This window comes from Pseudophryne corroboree, chromosome 3 (genome assembly GCF_028390025.1).
Source record: "Pseudophryne corroboree isolate aPseCor3 chromosome 3, aPseCor3.hap2, whole genome shotgun sequence".
NCBI lineage: Eukaryota > Metazoa > Chordata > Amphibia > Anura > Myobatrachidae > Pseudophryne > Pseudophryne corroboree.
The window spans coordinates 167,737,224-167,754,340 of NC_086446.1; the positions used below are offsets into that span (position 1 = coordinate 167,737,224).

The 17,117-nt window shown below is 47.5% G+C and overlaps 1 long non-coding RNA gene across 1 annotated transcript; it reads right to left on the minus strand.

Moving 5' to 3' along the window:
- Positions 1 to 14,683: 14,683 nt before the first annotated feature.
- On the minus strand, positions 14,684 to 16,790 carry LOC135057556 (uncharacterized). The gene is made up of 3 exons (XR_010244199.1): positions 16,698 to 16,790; positions 16,410 to 16,622; positions 14,684 to 15,496 (listed from the first exon to the last, which is right to left on the minus strand). It is a non-coding gene; the product is annotated as an uncharacterized LOC135057556 (long non-coding RNA).
- Between the last annotated feature and the right edge of the window lie 327 nt (positions 16,791 to 17,117).

Below are 17,117 nucleotides of genomic sequence, written 5' to 3' on the forward strand. Positions count from 1 at the left end.
AGTGGAAATGAATGTTATTGAGGTTAATAATACTAATACTGTAGGATCAAAATAATCCCCAAATTCTGTGATTTAAGCAGTTTTTGTGTTTTTTTCAAAAATCATCCAGATCCAAAACCAAAACCCGAAAGGGTGATTTTGGCAAAACCAATCCAGATCCAAAATGCGAGTGAGGATCCAGATCCAAAACCAAAACACAAAACACGAAAAGTGCCTGCCGCACATCTCTAAAACTAATACAGTATGTAGTCATTAAATAAGTCTATAAAAGGCAATCTAATTGTGTAGAAAAGGGAGAGCTCACATATCAACTGTCTGGTGATGCCCAGGAACGCCTTCATTCTGTCAATCTTCTTGCGGCCGCTGCTGCGGCCGCTGCTGCGTCCGCTTTCTTCGTAATCCGTGTCGTAACATGGCGACCCCCGTCGCTGGGCAACAACGCGCGTGTGCATTCCGTACCCGTTCGCACCGCAGCGACAAACCGATGCGTGCGAACTGGTCAGAATGTCCCCCATAAAGCATACATCTACATCCTCGTTTATAAACATAAAGAATAATAAACTTGTATAGGTGTAAGACAGTGTGACAGGTGTTGCAAGTGCAATATAGAGCAAATATAAACTAAAAAAATGGGAGATTAATTAACATAGTCCTGGAATTTTATATAAGGCTTTGAAATTCTCCAAGACCTGGTGACAAAGAAAGGGGCTAGTAGTGTGTAGTGTCTGAGTAGGCTCACTATTGGGGAAAGGCACGGGACTTGTCATGTAACCCAGTAGGTGCTTCTTCAGGGGTCTCATTGCCCATTATCATTGGTGTTCTGACATTCTCAGTCAGTGTTGAGGTATTGTCTCACATACCCTTAGGAGGTGATGTATGTAGCATATAAAAAAAAAACTCAAATTCACTCTGTCAAACCCAACAGGGGTCTCGATGCAGATGGTCTGCCCAGCAGACAATGAGTTTAAGCAATTAGATGTTTTGTCATGAGTGGCTTAGAGACGCAATCTGGAGTTCTGGAGTTCTGCCGAGCATCTTGCACATTGTTCTCAACATGTGATCTACATTTGAACTTGGAGGTGGGAATGATGATGCAGATGACAGAAGCTTTTGAGCAGGAGAGGGAAACCCATCTCTCAGAGTATTTCTCAGATTGAGGAACACCATAAGCATGTCAGAAAATGTGCAGCCACCAACAAAATGGCCCCTTTAGAGAAACTTCATTCCCTAACCAATCTTGCCACTGTATATGAGCGACATGGTGGAGGATGGGTGTCCTCCTCTTAGCTCCTGAGACCCGCAACTACACAATGCAGTAACCACTTTCCAAGATTCCGGCACCACAACACTAAGAGAGTAGACAGTCACTGGCTTGTAAGCAGTCTTCACACTGCTCTGCTACAGACTCTACTTTATCATTGAACCAACCAATGTAATAGTGACTATGACTGTACATTTAATTTCCACAAAAATAAACCTCAAAGCCTGGATAAGCTACCTGGACTGGTCATTGCCTACACAATTGAGTGCTGGTGTGTACAGTACTCGGCTCACCACAAGACTGTACACACATTCCCAACAAATTATAGCCTCTAGGCACAACAGACTCCAGACACAGCAGTTCCAAAGTACTACAAGTCCCAGGCACTGAATGAAAGCACCAAGAGCGTGCACCTACTGTATAACAGGCAACCTGAACAGACTGCTCACTCACGTCAGGCATCTCATGCTGCATGGCCTGTTGAGGCTAGATGTATGAGGACACATCAGGAAGATGTGTGTATCTCAACATCTGTTGGTATGAAAATAGAATATGAGGAAATTGCAACTGCCATGTTTCAGAATTGGACACCATACATTGACTTCTTGGTTGTAGCATTGGAAGCAAACAGTGTGAAATTAACAAGATACTCAGTGAGAGCAAAGCAATTACAATTTCTGGAGCATGTACAGTATATTTACTAAGCTCCCGATTTTGACCGAGATGGTGTTTTTTCTTCACAGTGTCATCTCGGCAATTTACTAAACTCAAATCACGGCAGTGATGAGGGCATTCGTATTTTTTTTGAAGTCAAAGAAAAAAATACGAATGAATACACCATCGGTCAAATACGCCTGTTATTTGTTAGAACTCGGTAATTTACTAAAATTTGTATTTCACAAACACTGCCGGCAATAGCCAAACACTGCCGTGAATAAATACAAATCGTAAAAAAAAGCAGTTTTCAAATAGACCTGCTTTTTTTTACCGTGTTCTGATAGGCATGCACGGATCCGTAATATCCGTGCATGTTTATCAGTGGTAAGGGGTGGGAAAGTGTTAAATGTTAGGGAAAAAAAAGTGTGGGGTCCCCCCTCCTAAGCATAACCAGCCTCGGGCTCTTTGAGCCGGTCCTGGTTGTCAAAATATGGGTTAAAAAATGACAGGGGATCCCCCATATTTCATCAACCAGCACCGGGCTCTGCGCCTGGTCCTGGTGCAAAAAATACGGGGGACAAAAAGCGTAGGGGTCCCCCGTATTTTTTGAACCAGCACCGGGCTCCACTAGCCAGGTACATAATGCCACAGCCGGGGGACACTTTTATTGTGGTCCCGGCGGCCCTGGCATTACATCCCCAACTAGTCACCCCTGGCCGGGGTACCCTGGAGTGGAAACCCCTTAAATCAAGGGGTCCCCCCCTCCAGCCACCCAAGGGCCAGGGGTGAAGCCCGAGGCTGTCCCCCCATCCAAGGGCGGCGGATGGGGGGCTGATAGCCAAGTGTAAAAAAATCAGAATATTATTTTTAGTAGCAGTACTACAAGTCCCAGCAAGCCTCCCCCGCAAGCTGGTACTTGGAGAACCTCAAGTACTAGCATGCGGTGGAAAACCGGGCCCGCTGGTACCTGTAGTACTACTACTAAAATAATACCCAACAAAAAAAAGGACACACACACCGTGACAGTAAAAGTTTATTACATACATGCACACCTCCATACATACATACTTACCTATGTTCACACGAGGCTCGGTCCTCTTCTCCATGTAGAATCCTCGGGGTAAATGTGAAAAAAATTATAGACCCCTTTCCCCGATTGCCAGGACCCCCCCTGACTCCTGTCAAAGAGGGTCCCTTCAGCCAATCAGGGAGCGCCACGTCGTGGCACTCTCATGAATGGCTGTGTGCTCCTGTAGTGTCAGTGAGGCTGCACATGGCAGAGATACAATGGAGCGCCTATGCGCTCCATTGTATCCAATGGTGGGAACTTTGCGGTCAGCAGTGAGGTTACTTTCAGTCAACCACTGACCGCAAAGTTCCCACCATTGGATACAATGGAGCGCATAGGCGCAACATTGTATCTCTGCCGTGTGCAGCCTCACTGACACTACAGGAGCGCACAGCCAATCAGGAGAGTGCCACAACGTGGCGCTCCCTGATTGGCTGAAGGGACCCTCTTTGACAGAAGTCAAGGGGGGTCCTGGCAGTCGGGGAAAGGGGTCCCATGTGTAAACATGGGACCCCTTTCAGTGCGTGGTCGGGTTTACGGTTTATTTTTTTGCCAAGTACGTGGATTATACAAAGAACAGAAGATACACTGGATTATGTGAGTATAATTTTTTTCACAGGTACCACGAGGATTCTACATGGAGAAGAGGACCGAGTCTCGTGTGAACATAGGTAAGTATGTATGTATGTATGTATGGAGGTGTACATGTATGTAATAAACTTTTACTGTCACGGTGTGTGTGTCCTGTTTTTTGTTGGGTATTTTTTTAGTAGTAGTACTACAGGTACCAGCGGGCCCGGTTTTCCACCGCATGCTGGTACTTGTGGTTCTCCAAGTACCAGCTTGCGAGGGAGGCTTGCTGGGACTTGTAGTACTGCTACTAAAAACAATGGGGGTAATTCCAAGTTGATCGCAGCATGATTTTTGTTAACAAATGGGCAAAACCATGTGCACTGCAGGGGAGGCAGATACAACATGTGCAGAGAGAGTTAGATTTGGGAGGGTTATTTTGTTTCTGTGCAGGGTAAATACTGGATGCTTTATTTATACACTGCAAATTAGATTGCAGATTGAACACACCCCACCCAAATCTAACTCTCTCTGCACATGTTAAATCTGCCTTCCCTGCAGTGCACATGGTTTTGCCCATTTGCTAAAAAAATTCCTGCTGCGATCAACTTGGAATTACCCCCAATATTCAGATTTTTGACACTTGGCTATCAGCCCCCCATCCGCCGCCCTTGGATGGGGGGGACAGCCTCGGGCTTCACCCCTGGCCCTTGGGTGGCTGGAGGGGGGGACCCCTTGATTTAAGGGGTTCCCACTCCTCCAGGGTACCCCGGCCAGGGGTGACTAGTTGGGGATGTAATGCCAGGGCCGCCGGGACCACAATAAAAGTGTCCCCCGGCTGTGGCATTATGTACCTGGCTAGTGGAGCCCGGTGTTGGTTAAAAAAATATGGGGGACCCCTACGCTTTTTGTCCCCCGTATTTTTTGCACCAGGACCAGGCGCAGAGCCCGGTGCTGGTTGATGAAATATGGGGGAACCCCTGTCATTTTTTAACCTATATTTTGACAACCAGGACCGGCTCAAAGAGCCCGAGGCTGGTTTTGCGTAGGAGGGGGGACCCCACACATTTTTGGGGGGGATTTTTAACACTTTATTTTTTTAACGAAAGGTGCACAATGAAGCCCTGCACGGATCTCACAGATCCGGCCGAGATTCATTGGGGTAAATTTACTAAGATTCGTATTTTCCCATTTGAGGTCAAAGTTCAATCACGAATGACATCGCAGGTGTAAATTTGCAACTTTTTGAATTTATTACGACTAATTTACTAAGCTGCCGTATTCTGCATTTTCGTTTTTTCCGATGTCGATGTCATTCGTTTTTTTAGGCAGTGTTTTACGTGAGTGACTTGCAAAACACTGCCGACTTTAATACAATGAATCTCGGACGGATCTGAGAGATCCGTGCTGGGCTTCATTGTGCACCTTGTTAAAAAAAAAATGTTTAAACTTAAAAAAAAAATTGCGTGGGGTCCCCCCTCCTAAGCCAAACCAGCCTCGGGCTCTTTGAGCCGGTCCTGGTTGCAAAAATATGGGTAAAAAATTGACAGGGGTTCCCCCATATTTAAGCAACCAGCACCGGGCTCTGCGCCTGGTCCTGGTTCCAAAAATACGGGGGACAAAAAGCGTAGGGGTCCCCCGTATTTTTGAAACCAGCACCGGGCTCCACTAGCTGGACAGATAATGCCACAGCCGGGGGTCACTTTTATACAGCGCCCTGCGGCCGTGGCATTAAATACCCAACTAGTCACCCCTGGCCGGGGTACCCTGGATGAGTGGGAACCCCTTAAATCAAGGGGTCCCCTCCCTCCAGCCACACAAGGGCCAGGGGTGAAGCCCGAGGCTGTCCCCCCCATCCAAGGGCTGCGGATGGGGGGCTGATAGCCTTTGTTGAAAGTGTTGAATATTGTTTTTAGTAGCAGTACTACAAGTCCCAGCAAGCCTCCCCCGCAAGCTGGTACTTGGAGAACCACAAGTACCAGCATGCGGCGGAAAACCGGGCCCGCTGGTACCTGTAGTACTACTACTAAAAAAATACCCCAATAAAGACATAAGACACACACCTTGAAAGTATAACTTTAATACATACATCCACACCACCATATACACATACTTACCTTATGTTCACACGAGGGTCGGTCCTCTTCTCCATGTAGAATCCATGGTGTACCTGTTGAAAAAATTATACTCACAAAATCCAGGGTAGAAGGCTCTTCTGCTTGTAATCCACGTACTTGTCAAAATAACAAAACGGACACCCGACCTCGAACTGAAAGGGGCCCCATGTTTTCACATGGGACCCCTTTCCCCGAATGCCAGAAACCCCCTCTGACTTATGTCTAAAAGGGTTTCTTCAGCCAATCAGGGAGCGCCACGTTGTGGCACCCTCCTGATCGGCTGTGTGCTCCTGTACTGTCTGACAGGCGGCACACGGCAGTGTTACAATGTAGCACCTCTGCGCTCCATTGTAACCAATGGTGGGAACTTTGTGGTCAGCGGTGAGGTTACTTTCGGTCAACCACTGACCACAAAGTTCCCACCATTGGTTACAATGGAGCGCATAGGCGCTACATTGTAACACTGCCGTGTGCCGCCTGTCAGACAGTACAGGAGCACACAGCCGATTAGGAGGGTGCCACAACGTGGCGCTCCCTGATTGGCTGAAGAAACCCTCTTAGACATAAGTCAGAGGGGGTTTCTGGCATTCGGGGAAAGGGGTCCCATGTGAAAACATGGGGCCCCTTTCAGTTCAAGGTCGGGTGTCCGTTTTGTTATTTTGACAAGTACGTGGATTACAAATGGATTACAAGCAGAAGAGCCTTCTACCCTGGATTTTGTGAGTATAATTTTTTCAACAGGTACACCATGGATTCTACATGGAGAAGAGGACCGACCCTCGTGTGAACATAAGGTAAGTATGTGTATATGGTGGTGTGGATGTATGTATTAAAGTTATACTTTCAAGGTGTGTGTCTTATGTCTTTATCGGGGTATTTTTTTAGTAGTAGTACTACAGGTACCAGCGGGCCCGGTTTTCCGCCGCATGCTGGTACTTGTGGTTCTCCAAGTACCAGCTTGCAGGGGAGGCTTGCTGGGACTTGTAGTACTGCTACTAAAAACAATATTCAACACTTTCAGCAAAGGCTATCAGCCCCCCATCCGCAGCCCTTGGATAGGGGGGAAAGCCTCGGGCTTCACCCCTGGCCCTTGGGTGGCTGGAGGGGGGGGACCCCTTGATTTAAGGGGTTCCCACTCCTCCAGGGTACCCCGGCCAGGGGTGACTAGTTGGGTATTTAATGCCACGGCCGCAGGGCGCTGTATAAAAGTGACCCCCGGCTGTGGCATTATCTGTCCAGCTAGTGGAGCCCGGTGCTGGTTTCAAAAATACGGGGGACCCCTACGCTTTTTGTCCCCCATATTTTTGGAACCAAGACCAGTCGCAGAGCCCGGTGCTGGTTGCTTAAATATGGGGGAACCCCTGTCAATTTTTTACCCATATTTTTGCAACCAGGACCGGCTCAAAGAGCCCGAGGCTGGTTTGACTTAGGAGGGGGGACCCCACGCATTTTTTTTAACAAATTCAAACATTTCCCTCCCCTTCCCACTGAAAAACATGCACGGATCTCATGGATCCGTGCATGCCTATCCAATCACGGTAAAAAAAAGCAGGTCTGTTTTTTTTTAGCACTTTTTCACGAATTGTATTTCAGCACGGCAGTGTTTGGCTATTGTCGGCAGTGTTTGTGATTTGCACTTTTTAGTAAATTCCCGATTTCTACCAAATTGCAGGCGTATTTGACCGATGGTGTATTGATTCGTGATTTTTTCCTAGGACTTCCAAAATATTACGAATGCCCTCATCACTGCCGTGATTTTTGCTTAGTAAATTACCGAGATGACACTTTGAAGAAAAAACGGCATCTCGGTCAAAATCGGGAGCTTAGTAAATATACCCCATTGTGTTAATGTCGGCAGTGTTTTACTATTCACTCCCTTAAAACACTGCCAAAAAATACGAATGACATCGACATCGGAAAACACGAAAATGCAGAATACGACAGCATAGTAAATTAGTCGTAATAAATTCAAAAAGTTGCAATTTCACACATTCGATGTCATTCGTGTTTGAACTTTAACCTCATTCTGAAAATTACTAATTTTAGTAAATATACCCCTATGACTCTGATGCTGCGACAATTGCATTGCAAGCGGAAAGTGAGAAGCTTCCAAAATTCAAGTTCAAGTGTTGTAACTGTCACAAGTAATTGCAAACAGAGAAATTATGAGCCAGTGCAGAGCTAGAAATGTGATGACAAGGATCATTTGGCCCTGAGTGTAACAGATAACCACAGAAAATATTCTTAGTACAGCATATTGGTTTAGGTACAAGACATTTCAGATGCAATGAGGAATGGTTCACCAAGATAAATGAGTGTGACCCTGTCGAAATCAAACGAACTGGTTGTAAAATATTGACAGCCAGTGAGAAACAGAAGTGGGACAATCATCGCTACAGACGCAACACCAGAAATTCTATGTCCTTAATGCACAGCACTAATATGCAATGTAGGCAAGTGGGTCACAGTCATTGGAACTCTGGCACAGAGTTTGGTCACCTTGGATATGAAAGTGTTCAAAATCTGCAGAATGGAATGGGCATATGAATGTCAGTTACTAACACGGAAAAGCTGATATAGTATTTGGAAAACAGAATTGTTAACCGTGTCCAAAGCATGGTTGCTGACTTTCTGGCTGCCCTGGTCGGCACAGCAATGATCAGTCCAGGGAGCTACAAATAGGGGTCATGAGGGGACGGGACATGGCTGGAAAGGCTATGGATGGGGGTGTGGCTGCGCTATTGCATCATCTAAGCCATGCCCCCGCTATGCAATGCCGCAATTACCTGCATTGAACAGCGGGAGACATGGCTACGATGACGCGTCATTGGCCTCCTAGTCCACCCATTTTACTATGTAAATGGGCTGCAGGGTGGCAGGGTTAGTGGGGTTGCGGGTGGATGCGGATCGCTTTCCCACTTTCCTGGGGGTCTGGGAGCTTCACTAGATTTTCGGGAGCCTCCTGGCCGTTCCGGGAGAGTAGGCAAGTATGTTCCAAAGTCAACAAATAAAGGTAAAGCACTACTTGAAATAGTACATTCAGACATGTGTGGACCAATGGAAGTAAAGTCTGTTAGTGGATATAGATACTTTGTGACACTTATAGATATTTCACGTGAATCACATACGTACATAAAGGAGAAATCTGAAGTAGCAAAGAAAATTACAGACTACAAGAGCAGGTCGCAGACTCAAAGTTCTAAGATCTCATAACAGATGAAAGTATATCACAGAGAGCAACTCTTGACAAGATATGGAATAGAGCACCAGTTGACCATTGCTTACATTCCTGAAGTTAGTGAATGAGCAAAGCGTACACTAGTGGAGAAAGCAAGGTGTGTGCTGAGGGACGCAAACCTATATTGTTTTGGGTGGATGCCATGTCCACAGCAGTCTATTTAAAGAACCATTTTCCACCAGTTTCCAACAGTTACAGCATTGTAACTGTTGACTAGCTAACTTATTGTATGTAGAGAGCATACATCAAAAATATGGAATGTCTGATGCAAACCAATAAATTAACACATCAATAATGGCACAAAACTCACAAAGGAGATGTCTCCGAAAGATGAAAAGGAAGCTGAAGATATGAATAATGGGGGTAATTCCAAGTTGATCGCAGCAGGAAATTTTTTTAGCAGTTGGGCAAAACCATGTGCACTGCAGGGGGGGTAGATGTAACATGTGCAGAGAGAGTTAGATGTGGGTGGGTTATTTTGTTTCTGGGCAGGGTATATACTTGCCGCTTTATTTTTACACTGCAAATTAGATTGCAGATTGAACACACCCCACCCAAATCTAACTCTTTCTGCACATGTTATATCTGCCTCCCCTGCAGTGCACATGGGAGGTCATTCCGAGTTGTTCGCTCGCAAGGCGATTTTAGCAGAGTTTCTCACGCTAAGCCGCCGCCTACTGGGAGTGAATCTTAGCAACTTAAAATTGCGAACGACGTATTCGCAATTTTGCGATTACAAACTTCTTAGCAGTTTCAGAGTAGCTTCAGACTTACTCGGCATCTGCGATCAGTTCAGTGCTTGTCGTTCCTGGTTTGACGTCACAAACACACCCAGCGTTCGCCCAGACACTCCCCCGTTTCTCCGGCCACTCCTGCGTTTTTTCCGGAAACGGTAGCGTTTTTTCCCACACGCCCATAAAACGGCCTGTTTCCGCCCAGAAACACCCATTTCCTGTCAATCACACTACGATCGCCTGAGCGAAGAAAAAGCCGTGAGTAAAAATCCTAACTTCATAGCAAATTTACTTGGCGCAGTCGCAGTGCAGACATTGCGCATGCGCACTAAGCGGAAAATCGCTGCGATGCGATGAAATTTACCGAGCGAACAACTCGGAATGAGGGCCCTGGTTTTGCCCAACTGCTAAAAAAAAATCCTGCTGCGATCAACTTGGAATTACCACCAATGTTTCATACCAAAATGCCATTGGACATTTAATGTATGCAAGTACTGGGACATCCCCAAACAAGGGCTGCAACTGTGGGGGGCTAGTAGGGCATACGACCCTGGTGCCGAATGAGAGACGGCACCAACATGTGGCAACAAGTAGGGGGTATGCACTGCAGGATGGCGCAGGGCTGAAGAGGCGCCATCCCTGCTCCACTGCACCGGGACGCACAGGAACCCTGCTGACAAAAACCGGTACACACGCAGAGCCGCCGCTTCATACACATGCGATCCACTGCCAATGCCGCTTTAGCAACTGAGAGGAGGGGAACCCTGACTGACACAGCAGATGCAAGTTTGGAAAGGTAGGGATAGATATACACATACAGTATGTGTTTGTGTGCTGGAGCATTGTGTGTGTATGCTGGAGAGCAGTGCAGTGTAACCTTGTGTGTGTTTTGGAGCAGTAAAGTAACCCTGTGTGTGTGCTGGAGAGCAGTGTAAGTGTGTGTGTGTGTGTGTGTGTGTGTGTGTGTGTGTGTGTGTGTGTGTGTGTGTGTGTGTGTGTGTTGGAGCAGTCCAATGTAACCCAGTGCATGCATGTGTACTGGAGCACTCAAGTGTAAACCAGTGTGTTTGTGCTGGAGCAGTGCAGTGTAATCCTGCGTAAGTGTGTGCTGGAGCAATGTAGTGTAACTGTGTGTGTGTGTGTGTGTGTGTGTGCAGGGGCGGATCCAGAAGAAAATGATAGAGGGGGCACCATGGAAGGGGCAAGTGTATTTGCGTGCGGCTTCGGTGCATGCGCTTCCAGAAATGGGGTATGTCTCCACTACAAGGGGCAGCGTGTGAGGGGCAGGGGGCAGCATCTGAGGGGCAGCATGTGAGGTGCAGGGGGCAGCGTGTGAGGGGCAGGGTGAAGGGGGCAGTGTGTGAGAGGCAGGGTGCAGGGGGAAGCGTGTGAGGGGCAGGGGGCAGTGTGAGAGGGTCAGGGTGCAGGGGGCAGCGTGTGAGGGGCAGGGGTCAGCATGTTAGGTGCAGGGGACAGCGTGTGAGGGACAGTGTATAGGGGGCAGTGTGTGAGAGCCAGGGTGCAGGGGGAAGCTTGTGAGGGGCAGGGGGCAGCGTGTGAGGAGCAGGGGGCAGGGTGTGAGGGGCAGGGGGCAGCATGTTAGGTGCAGGGGACAGCGTGTGAGGGACAGTGTATAGGGAGCAGTGTGTGAGAGGCAGGGTGCAGGGGGAAGCTTGTGAGGGCAGGGGGCAGCGTGTGAGGAGCAGGGGGCAGGGTGTGAAGGGCAGGGGGCAGCGTGTGAGGTGCAGGGGGCAGCGTGTTAGGGGCAGGGTGCAGGAGGCAGTGTGTGAGGGGCAGGGGCCAGGAGGCAGCGTGTGAGGGGCAGGGTGTGGGGGCAGTGTGTGAGAGGCACATACCACCATATACTACTTATAGACCGGATCGCCCCCCCTTAGTGCCCGCCGCCGCAGCAGCAGCCGCACACACGTTAAACGTAGCTCGCACAGGCTGGCAGCCGCGATACAGCAAACAGCATACTCACTGTGACAGGCTGATATACACAGTGAGTCACTGTCTCCGTCCTGCTGCTGCTGCCTCTGCGGCTCTGCCTGCTTCGATCGGCGCCTCTGCCTCCTCTCTGTGTGGCCGCTGGGGAGCCTGGGCTGGCTGGAAGTGAAATCCAGTCCACGCGGTCCAGGGTCCACCACTACGCGCTGCCTGACTCCTTAGCCTGTCCCGCAGCCCGCTCCGTCTCCCGGCCTCCGTGCGCTGCTGCCTGCTGGTCACATGCACTGCAGCAGGAGAGGAGGAGGGAGGGAGGGCTGCACTCACTGTGGGCGTGAGCCGGCTCTGGTCCCAGCGGCAGCTGTCAAATCAGCGTGCGCTGACAGCCTGCTGGGGCCGGGCCGGCACAAATGAAGAAAAAAAATCCTCTGCCACTGAGCGCAATCCGAGGCCGCGGCCGGGGCCCCTGAGACTTAATGGGCCACAAGTGACAGGGGGGGCACGGGCCCGAGTGCCCCCCCCCTGGATCCGCCACTGTGTGTGTGTGTGTGTGTGTGTGTGTGTGTGTGTGTAGAAGCAATGCAGTGTAACCCAGTGTGTGTGCTGGAGCACTGCAGTGTAAACCAGTGTGTATGCATCGAAGCTGTTCAGTGTATCCCGGTCCATGTGTGTGTGTGTGTGTGTGTGTGTGTGTGTGTGTGTGTGTGTGTGTGTGTGTGTGTGTGTGTGTGTGTGCTGGAGAGCAGTGCAGTGTAACCGTGTGTGTGTGTGTGTGTGTGTGTGTGTGTGTGTGTGTGTGTGTGTGTGTGTGTGTGTTGGAGCAGTTCAGTGTAACCCAGTGTATGCATGTGTACTGGAGCAGTGCAGTGTAGCCCTGTATAAGTGTGTGCTGGTGCAATGCAGTGTAACTGTGTGTGTGTGTGTGTGTGTGTGTGTGTGTGTGTGTGTGTGTGTGTGTGTGTGTGTGTGTGTGCAGGAGCAGTGCAGTGTAACCCAGTGTGTGCTGGAGCACTGCAGTGTAACTCAGTGTGTGTGCATTGAAGCTGTTCAGTGTAACCCAGCGTGTGTGTGTGTGTGTGTGTGTGCGTGCGTGCGTGCGTGTGTGTGTGCTCTGGAGCAGTGCAGTGTAACTCGGAGTGTGTGTTGGAGTAGTGCAGTGTAACCTGTTTTGCCCCGGGTGACAGATACCCTAGTTTCATCTCTGCCCAAACATCACTCATGCTGTGAGCAAGGTGAGCCAATTCAACACTAACCCAGGGAGTCCACACTGGATGGCAGTAAAAATAATTATTTGGTATTTAAAGGAAATACCCACAGAATCAGAATCTGATTCTGATTCTAGTTGTGATAGTGTCTCCTTTAAATACCCTCTTGGAAATTGGTATTTAGCAGGTCAGGAAATGCTAAGTTGGAATCATTTGAAATGCTAACTGGGGAGTAAATGATATCCATCATTCATATACAGGCAGGGACGAACTGGCCATCTGGCACTTCTGGCACATGCCAGAAAGGCAGATGGGCAGGTGGCCAATCCAGTCCCTTAGGGAGCCGGGAAGGCCTCTGGCTCTCTGATTCAGCCGTCCCCACTGGTCTCCATGGAAATGGGGGTGTTCCGCGAGTCCACGTCCCCGGGCTCGCTGCGCACCCCCGCCCCCAGCAAGTGTCACCATGGTAATGGGGGCGTGCCACGAGTCCACGCCCCATGACTCGCAGCACGCCCCCGTACATCGTGGAAGCGCGCCCTCATGACGTGCGCACACCCCCGTGCCGAGCGTGTGCTCACAGATGCCCGGGCCATTTTTGAGCCCCAGTCCATAGCTGTATACAGGATACCTGTTTCTACTTGCAGGTGCAGCGATAATTTGGGCAAGTTGAAAGAAGGCCACAGTAGAGCTGTCCATTGCAGAGGCAGAATAAATGACATGACCGATTTAGCTAAAGAAGCCTTATAATTTTTGGAAACCATGGGGTATATTTACTAAGGTCCCGATTTTGACCGAGATGGTGTTTTTTCTTCAAAGTGTCATCTCGGTAATTTACTAAACTAAAACCACGGCAGTGATGACGGCATTCGTATTTTTATTACGGCTGTGTAGTAAAAATACGAATGAATACACCGTCGGTCAAACGCGGCTGTTTAGGTATTGAACACGGTCATTTACTAACCATTCGTATTTGAAATCTCTTGCGTGAAAATGCATGTGCGGCCGTGAAAAAATACTAATCGTACAAAATGCCTAAAAAAAAGTAGACCTGCTTTTGAGAAGCGTGTTTACATGTGTTGCCAATTCTACATTAGTCACACCAGACTTTTTGGACCTTTAAAAGGGGCCCCAACACATTTTTCACCACTCTCAATCTGAAATGGCTGCTACTGTGTGCAGTACTGCTGTATTGTTTGCTGGGGGATACCTGACATGAGGCTACAATAAACCCAGGCCAGGAAAATCAACAGGGTCAGCAGGTTGTACATGTTCCGCGTAGGCTGGCCATGGCTTGTTGTTTTAGTGGGCGTTTAAACCATAACAAATTTGCTGATGAACATGTTATACAGATGCTCGGACTAAATGTAAATAACATTTTCCCTCTGTATGACCTTGTCAAACTGAACTTAGACCCTGAGACAGTACGCTCTCGCTCTGTCTCAGGCCTGCACAAACTCCTGCCTGTGTTGCACTTTATGGCTACTGGCAGCTTCCAGCCTGTGACTGGCGATGTAATTAGTATCTCACAGGCCACCTTCTATAAATATTTAATTCAGGTGAGTTAAAACATACATACACGTCTATGTCTAAGTGGTGCTTCTGTAATGTAATATAACACAGTATTGTATTGATTACAGGTCATGACACTCACCTTTAATTTTGGAATGTCCACTCAGGTTTTGGATGTCTTGGATGGCTACATAGATGCCTCTCTCTGCTTCCCTACCCAGGAGTCGCAGTGGCATGCAGTCAGGGTAGCTTTATCTGATCTTGCGGCCATGGCCAATGTGGTGGGTGCCATAGATTAGACACACGTTGAGCTGAGGACACCTAGGGGCAGGCAATATATTTATACCAATACACATCTGGCCCAAGACACTAATGTGCATGTGGTTTGTGGAGCTAATTAAACATTACACATATTCCGTGTTAACAATTTATTCATTTTAACACACAAATTTTTGTGGGGAAAAAACAACACATTTTAATGGTCAACATATTATGAGCACGCATTATTATTTGGTTTTTTTTTGTGTGCTGGGTGCCGAGGATTGTGCTGGCTCGTTGGTGCGGGTTCGACTTGATCGTCGAACTGGGGATTGAACTGGGGTGTGGCTTGGTGTAGTTGTCCCCGAGCTCGATGTCACATGGTGTGATGCCAACACACTAAGGCTTTGACTCAGATTGTTCAAGCTTGCTGTGAGCTGTGTATTAGCGGCAGTGTTGGTTGCTATTATTCGTGATAGGTTGTCGTTGATCATTTGGTTGTGTTGTATGATCTGGATTAGTGATTGTTGTTGCCGTCGCTGTTCATCCAAGATGCGTTGGAGGTTTGATTGCATTTGGCTGTTGTCTGCCCTCATCTGCTCCATGGAGTTAGCGATTCTGCCCACCTGCACTATACGTCTGCCTGAGTTGCGACTCAGTCTAGGCAGATGATGGGGCAGACTTGACAGGTATTGGCTGTGGGTGTTGAGGCTTGCGCAGTATTGCGCCTGTTGTGTCGACCAACGGCTCCAAAACTCAGGGCCCATTTGTGTGTCGACTTGTGTTGTGCTCAATTGGGGGCTGTGGGATGTTTGGGGTGGTTGGGGTATGTCCTGCGGCGTGGTTGGCTGGGTAGGATCGATGGCCTGCAGGTGGAGTGTGAAGGTCTCCTGGTCACGTTCCTGCTGGGCATCCTCGGTGATGATGGCTAGGTCTGTATGGGGTTGAAGACAGCCACTATTTAGTAAATATGTAGCATTGGTCTAACTATAGCTTTACGTCAACATGCATTACTTCTTAATATTAATGTTGTAATTGCTAAATAGATTGTGGCCTAAACTTAACTATGTTGTTCACCTTTTTTTAAAAATATGTGGCTTCTAACGTTCACTACTCAGTTGTTAAAAGTTTGTGGGAATAGTTGGATTCAGAGCCATAATTACTGTTTAAACACGAAGAACTCTAACAAATACAAAGTACTACATTTACATATTGGGTAGGAAGCTTCCTTTGGAACAACACACACAATACAATAAATGTGTTGACCAATACACTCATACATTGTTCAAGGCAGTCAGTGGTCTGCCCAAAACGTTAACAAATATAGTGGTCTAAAATGTACACATTAACAATGGGTGAAAAAGTATTAAGGTGCCCTATGTTTAGAAGTGGTGTTGTTGGCCATGCAAAACAATTGGATGAGACTTAACATTTATGTTGGTTTTTTTCGCAAAACTTTATGTTACAAAAATGTGTTGATATGGCCAACATCACATCTGACAATTAACCATCTAAAAATACCTTAACACCATCTGCTTGTTGTTGTTGATTACTGCAAGGATGACTGGTCATTTGTGTCATTTTTTTTTCTCTGTACTAACAGTGGTGCAGATGTATAAACCTGGAGAAGGCATAAGGAAGTGAAAATCCAGTGATATGTGCAAGGTGATAAAGGCACAAGGCAAACAGCTCCAATATGTACATTAACAGTTGTGTTTATTTTGTACTGCTGCCTTTATCACCTTGCACATATCAGTGTTTTTTCACTTCCTTATGCCTTCTCCAGGTTAATAAATCTACACCACTGTTTTTTTACTTATTTACAGGTAATTGTTATGTTTACTCACCAGACAACTGAGGGGATTGTGGATCCTCACTTTGTGGGCTGGCCAAAAGAGCTAGTGGTGGCAGGGCCGACACTGCGGAGATGCGCCGTTGGGGTGGTGATGCTGGTGCTGGAGCTTCAGCCTCAAGACGGCGTCTCTTGGGTGGCCTCGTAGCCACAGTAACCGAGCCCTGTGATGGGCGCCTTAGTGGAGGGGGATTTGCCGAAGAAGAACCTATGTGATAAGATAATCATTAACATTTTGTATTTCTATGTGTTTGCAGAATATGTGTTTACAGTAAAATCTTACCTGCATTGCCACCATCTGCATCTCTTGGCAGTGTTGGATGTGGCCTGGCTGTGCTGCTTCTCTTTCGTACTGTAGAAATATGAAGAATGTCCTTATGAACATACTATTTTGTTGATATGTTTATGCAAATTCCTAATTGTGATGTAAACATATGTGGTACCTGATGAGAAGTAAACTAAATGATGCTTATGCTTTTCTGCCTGACTTCATTGGGTGTGTATACTTTAAATTAGAAAAAAAATTGCAAAATAATCCATACACAAAGGCGCATAATGCAAACAATTATACTACTTAAAACCAAAACGTCGTAGCTTGACACAACCACAATATTGCACGCTAAGGTCCCAATTTTTGATGCTAAGAATAAAACACTAGCCACAAATATCTGCTTAAACTTGGAAACATCACAACCAAATATGC